At 51.6% G+C, this 6,867-nt stretch overlaps 1 long non-coding RNA gene across 1 annotated transcript; it reads left to right on the forward strand.

Moving 5' to 3' along the window:
* The first annotated feature begins 333 nt into the window (after positions 1-333).
* LOC114603140 (uncharacterized) lies at positions 334-6,530 on the forward strand. Its single transcript, XR_013393827.1, has 3 exons — positions 334-801; positions 2,309-2,372; positions 5,407-6,530. It is a non-coding gene; the product is annotated as an uncharacterized LOC114603140 (long non-coding RNA).
* Positions 6,531-6,867: the final 337 nt, after the last annotated feature.

Raw genomic sequence — 6,867 nt, forward strand, 5'->3', positions numbered from 1 at the left:
TGCATATATCTTCTCCTGGCGCATCCCTACGGCTCTGACTCAGTATAAGGAAACTCACTATGTCCCCAGTACATGAAACGTTGCATACCAAAGCAAAGGTCTCTGCCCCATGGAGCTTACAATTTAAACTAAGGCAGCAGGGGTTTAGCTTACCACCTGAAGTGTTAGAATGGACGGAGCCAGAAAGAAAAGCAACATCAAGTGCCAGCAACATCAGCCGCGATCCGTTTGCACAGGGCTTCGCATATAGTTTGATCTCAAAGAAGGGCTGGCCACGCAATAATAAATTATTCTCTTTTTGACTGTTTGTGAAGGTGCTCCGTGCTTCGGCTCCCTCTCCTCTGCCATTTCCATCTCTGCTCTGCTCAAAGGCCTTTTTTTTGTTTTATGTTGATCAGCTGGATTCCCAAGAAGTACAAAAGGAAATTCATCAATGGGGCTCTGAGCTATGCTCATGCACACCTGCAGCAAGCTAAACGAGAAGCGAAGCAACCTTACAAGCAGCAGAGCAAGACGAGTGGTCCTCTTGCTCACTTTCATATGCCTGAGCCTAGACAAACAATAGCTTAACAGCACAGTCACGTGGAATGATGTGCTCAGCCTTTCCACCAAAGGCCCTCTCTTGCCTCCCTTCCCCTCCCCGCCTGACACTCTTCTTGCTGCTCCTGGTCTTAAGCAGAGCATGTATTTTTAATGTCTCCTTCTCTAATGAGGTCCAGAGCAGAGAGCAGGCAAAGGCTGGAACTGCTGACACCATTCAAAGCCTGTGAAATAAATCAGCAAAGTGGAAACAGAAGTCAGGTGAGAATGCTATGCCAGTCAGCTCAGCTACAGGCTTCACTTGAGCCTAGGGATGGAAGAATCTGTCAATTTCACTTCTCTCAGTTTCTCATTATTTCTAGCCTTAAATTCAGTTCTTCAAATTTCTGCATCAGTTTGTGATTTTAAAAAAAATCATGAAAATTGATCTGTGTTTTGGTGTGCGTATCTGCTATTTAACACATCTTTTATGCTGGTGGTTCCAGTGTACACATTTTTGCAAGCAATTTCCCCTAATAATGCATTTTCTGTGTTGCTTTTACAAACGCATTCATTTTTATGAATGCTTTCCCCTATTATGTGCATTTTAAAAAAACATGGTTTGATTGGAGAACTGCATCGCAAAATTTGGGTATGTGTGAAGTTTCAAGGTAGCTGTAGTTCAGTTCGCATTTTGTTTTGGAAAGCATGAATTTGACAGATTTGCCCTTATTGTTATCCAGCTATTCATTCACTGTATTTGTTAGTTGCAGCAGCATAGGATCCGTTGCGCCAGTCTGGGCCTGATCATTGGGCCCATAACGTCTCTGGTGCAGTTAAGACGGTGTGGCATCTCCAGGGTTAATTCCGACGATTCATTGGGTTTGATCAGGAAACAATCCCATTGATGTCGCTCTGCAGAGAATGAAGGGGACATTAAATGGAGGGGAATCTGTGACCAGTTCCAAGTAAAGCGCTTTGCTTTGCTCCTGGGTTCTTCGGGAAGCCAGATGAAATGCAAACAAGCAAGCTGCCAAGCTCCCTTTCTCCAAAGCAAAGAAATCATTGTAATGGCTGCAAAGCCCCCTTGCTTGAAATCAAAGCATTAAAGCCCATTAGGGACCAGAGTTCTCTTTAGCCTTGCCTTGTTTGCTCCTGATTGGAACTAGTGGGTTATATTGCAGGGCTTTCAAGAGCTGCATAAAATTAAGGAAAAGGGATGTCTCGAGCCCCATAGCGCTGTTGGGATCATCTTTGCATTGGCAGGCGCCAACACAGGAGGTAGAAAATATTGGGTGATCGTGAATGGTGGGAACCTGGGTAGAAGACGTGGGGTGGCTCCTTTCTGCTGCAACTTCAGCCACTTTGGAAGGGGCAGCAGGTTTGTTGGCTCGCCCCCCTTCGCCGGCTTGGAGGAGGGTTTGGAGCAGCTATGGGGGTAAGGTAGAGCTGGAAACAGCAGAGACTGAATATGAGCCTGAACAGGAAGGTTCTGCGAATCAGGTACCGCTTTCACAAATGGGAGCACTCCTTACCCAACCCAAAGGAGCCCATGTTTGTAACAACAATGTTCCTGCAAGGCGAGTGAGTCTCGTTAGTGAGCACGCCATACCTCCCCTTTAAAATTTTGGTGGGAGGGGCAGAACCACTTGTTGGGACATCTTCATTTTTTCCACCCAGGCCTGAATGTCTTACCTTGCTCTTGAACTTCTGAACCATGACTTCTGAGCCTTGTGACTGCTGCCTGTACTGTGGTTTTCCTGAATAACGATCTCTTACTTATCTGCAGGTAAGAGCTTCTGAGATGGGAGCTGCGACAACGGCAAGCTGTGCTCAGAGCTGTTCTTGCAAATGTAAGCATAGTAGCCACGTCTTACAGACACCTTCTCCAGATGATGCGATTGTAGCTGTACATATCAGGGCTGTGAACTGCCCAACCCCACCCCATCCAATCCAGGCAGTCCAGGGGGTTCTTGGAACTCAGCAATACCCCCCCTACTGGAGTAATGGGGGCAGGGCTTACACTGACCTTACACTGATCCTGGTCCACCCAGTGGCAGGCAAGGTCAGAAGCAAAAGTGGGTGTATGTGATGGCCTGGGATTCCGATTCTGAGAGTGAACCGGAGGAATCCCAGCCGGCACAGGAGTCCCCGCCTCCGGGGCCGGCTGAACTGGGGCAAGGCCTAGTTTCTGAGGAGCCTGCACCTGTGCCAGATCCTCAGGAGCAGGCACCAGGTGAAACCATTCTGGTCCCAGAGGTGCTTGAGGACTCAGCAGTACGGACCGGAAGCGCCACTCTTACCCTGCGCCTTCTATTCCCGCCAGTTCCTTCCAGCGGAGCGTAACTATACCGTATGGGAGCGGGAACTACTGGCCATCAAGGTGGCCTTTGAGGTTTGACGCCACCATCTTGAGGGGGCACGACACCCGGTGGAGGTGAGAACCGACCACCGGAACCTGGAGTACCTCCAGACCACCCGCAAGCTGAACCAAAGGCAGATCCGGTGGGCGTTGTTCTTTTCCCGGTTTCAGTTCCGGATCCGCTACATCCCTAGCTCCCAAAACCAGAAGGCGGATGCCCTGTCCCGGAAACCTGAAGACAACGCAGACACGGTACAGCAAGCAGTACCCACCACGATCCTACCACCAGCTGCATTCCTGGCCACCCAGGAGGCTGAGCCACTGCAGACTCGGGTGCGGGAACAGCAGCGGGTCGACACTTGGGCCCAGGAACGACTCCGGGAACTGGCCGAAGGGTCATGCCTTCAGTATCCAGGGCTGGTCTTGCATCAGGGTCTTCTGCTGCACCACGGTCGCCTATACATCCCGCCAGGGCCACTGCGGGCTGAGGTTCTCCGGATGACCCATGATGCCCCAGCCGCGGGACACTTTGGGCGGTATCGGACCACCCATCTGGTAAGCCGTGAGTTTTGGTGGCCCCGCCTGAAGGCTGACGTGGCTCGCTACGTAGCTGGTTGTGATGTCTGCCGACGGGCCAAGGGGCCTACCGGGCGCCCCCCCGGCCTTCAGCCGTTGCCGGTTCCACCACGTCCTTGGCACACAGTTTCTCTGGACTTTGTAGTAGAGCTACCCCCGTCTCGTGGCTGCACCTGCCTTCTAGTTTTCTCCGACCATTTCACGAAGATGGTGCACTGTGCCCCCTGCCCATCCGTACCCTCAGCTAAGGAAACCGCTAGCTGTACCTTCAGCATGTCTTCCGCCTGCATGGCCTACCTGAGTGTGTGGTGTCCGACTGGGGCGTTCAGTTCACGTCCCGGTTTTGGCGAGCTTTGCACCAGGCCCTCGGAACAGAGGTCTGTCTCTCATCAGCCTACCACCCACAGACTGATGGCCAGACGGAACGGGCGAACGTGGTGCTGGAGCAGTACCTCCGGTGTTACTGCAGCTACCAGCAGGATGACTGGGTCGACCACCTAGCGTTGGCGGAGTTCGCTTACAACAACGCGGTGAATGCTCCACCCAGCAGACCCCGTTCCAGGCCAGTTACGGTTTTCATCCACGGCTGTTTCCGGATGTGCTGCCGGCATCTGCGGTCCCTGCGGTGACAGAGTGACTTCAGTAGCTTCAGTCCCAGCAACAGCTATTGATGGAGCAGCTGCGCCAGGCCAAGGAGGCGTACAAGGGCCAGGCCGACCGCCACCGCCAGGTGGGGCCGGAACTCCACGTCGGTGACCTGGTATGGCTCTCCATTCGCCACCTCCACCCTTCTCGACCTTCGCGGAAGCTGGACGCCCGTTTCACCGGCCCATTCCCTATCGTGAACCAGGTCTCGCCTGTGGCATTCCGTCTCCGGTTGCCCGCAACCCTGAAGGTTCACCCGGTATTCCACGGGTCCCTTCTGAGTCCGGTGGCCCCACCTGACGAGTTCCACCCGAACCGTCCCCGACTGCAGCCAGTTTTGGTTCAGGGAGAGCCTGAGTACGAGGTGGAACACATTCTGGACTCCCGATACCGCAGGGGAAAGCTGCAGTATCTCATAGACTGGAAGGGGTATGGGCCGGAGGACCGTTCCTGGGAACCAGCGGCCAACGTCCACGCGCCTGCCTCCGAGAGTTCCATGCGGCATACCCCAGCAAGCCGGGTCCGGACCCTCGATTGAGGGGGGGCCCTGGGAAGGGGGATGGTGTGATGGCCTGGGATTCCGATTCTGAGAGTGAACCGGAGGAATCCCAGCCGGTACAGGAGTCCCCGCCTCCAGGGCCGGCTGAACTGGGGCAAGGCCTAGTTTCTGAGGAGCCTGCACCTGTGCCAGATCCTCAGGAGCAGGCACCAGGTGAAACCATTCTGGCCCCAGAGGTGCTTGAGGACTCAGTGTCTACAGGTGAGCCTCCCCCGGGGCCCAGTAACCCTTCGGCCTCTCCTGAACTGCAGAGGCTTAGGGCAGAGAGGCGAAGGGAACTGGTTTCTCCCAGGAGGAGTGCTCGCCTTAAGGCCAGGAGAGGCGGGGCTCCTGGGGGCCGGGACCGCCCCTGGCCTTAGAGATGATAAAGGTCAGTCAGCCCGGTCCCAGGTTGCGGGAGCAACGTCGTTGTGGAGTACCTGTTCTTACCTGGACCTAGATCTGCATTTCCAGCGTTCCTGTTCCCGCCCGGCTCCCTGTTTCGGACCTTCCAGTGTTCCTGTTTCTTGCCCAGCTTCCTGCCTCTGATCTTCAAGTGTTCCTGACCCCGCCCGGCTCCCTGTTTCGGACCTCGCGTCTCATCTTGTGAACTTCTACCCGGCTAGTGACTCAGGACTGAACTTTGGCTACGGTATTAGTACCTTCCCCCCCGGGACCAGCACAGTGTAGCAATGAAGGTAAATCTTTCCTTTGTACAGTTGATCTCCTATTCTCATCCACATATCCCTCTCTGTCCCCCACCCAGGCAAGCAAATGACAATTATCAGAGTGCAAGGACACACTCCAGCTTCCAAACCATCCCCAAGATTGCCCTGCATGGACAACTGAATGTATGCATTGAAGTCTCGATAGTGAGTTCATTGTATGTTTGCTAAATGGTTTGTCTTTGTCCTATTTGAATTGACTGGTGTTTGGTCAACCGACTTCCCCCACCCTGTGCCTTGGATTTTGCTATGTGACTGTTCATTGTAAGCTGCTTTAAGCACCGCTAAGGGTGACATATAAAGTAAATCAATGCATCAATCATTGCTCATGGTTCCAAAGTCAGGTGGGAACATCTCAGTAGCTGGGGCCAGCGTGCCTCTCTAGGGTGGTGGAGCAACATCACAAGAGAGGAGAGCTTGTCTTCTCCTTACCTCATTTTACATCACTCCACATCTTTGCCTTCCATGATAACGTAAAGGTTTGCTACCAGAAAGGTGGGTGACGAGTGGAGTCATTATATGTCAGCTGCGGTTCCACACACACCACCATCAATGAAGAGGATAAGGAAGGAAGGCAGCAGCTGGAATCCTTGTCAAGCCAAGAGGTATGCTTGCCACGCATGACTTTCAAGGATGGCCTCGCCGTTCAGCCCGCTCACCAAATGATCCATGCCTGTTAATTATTTGCCTGATGGAAGACAAGTCTGTTATGGAGAGTGTTTAATTAATTAGTGTTTGTTTCCTGGATAATTGCTTACCCGGCAGAAACTTGGCATAATTGGCTGCTCTGGGTCATTTTGCACTCAACAGCAGCTATTACTCAAGGAGGCAGAGAGGATACGGGTTGCGCATACTGGATTGGGCTGAACTGTTGAGGGACCAGGTTTTAACTCCAGAAAGCAAATTGATTCTTTCTGCCAGTGTGACCTCCTGGATATTGTGGTATTGTTTTGTTTCCAGATGTCCTGCTTTTCAAATAGAGATGCCTCGACTGATTTCTCTCAGGGTCTTGTTCTTTCCCACTAGTAAGTTCAGTTTGCCACATCAACTGCGGTTTTAAAAAATCCATGTGAAATTTTGTACACATTTGAAGGCGTTTTTGCCTAACACACACAATGTTGCAAGGAATTACATCTATTATAATGCATTGTTAGTCAATCTAAATAATAAATAAATAAATAAAATCATACATTTGAACATGATTTTTGCTAATACAAGCTTTTTAGGAAACATTTCCTTTAATGTGCATGCTTTTTGTGTGTCCCCCCCACCACCACCTGCATTCCCTAACAGTACAATAACAACAACAAAAAGACAGTCCTGGCAAGTAGGTATCCATCCATCAAGGCCGCTTTCCAAGGCCACTTGTTAATTATTTTAAAGCCAGAAAGACCAAGACAAGAAAAAAACAACTCCCCGCTTGAAAATATGAAACTAATAAATGTATTGCCCTAATGCAGATTATGGAGAAATGTGAATCCATTTCACTCCCCACCCCCCAA

Source organism: Podarcis muralis, chromosome 7 (genome assembly GCF_964188315.1).
Source record: "Podarcis muralis chromosome 7, rPodMur119.hap1.1, whole genome shotgun sequence".
Lineage (NCBI taxonomy): Eukaryota > Metazoa > Chordata > Lepidosauria > Squamata > Lacertidae > Podarcis > Podarcis muralis.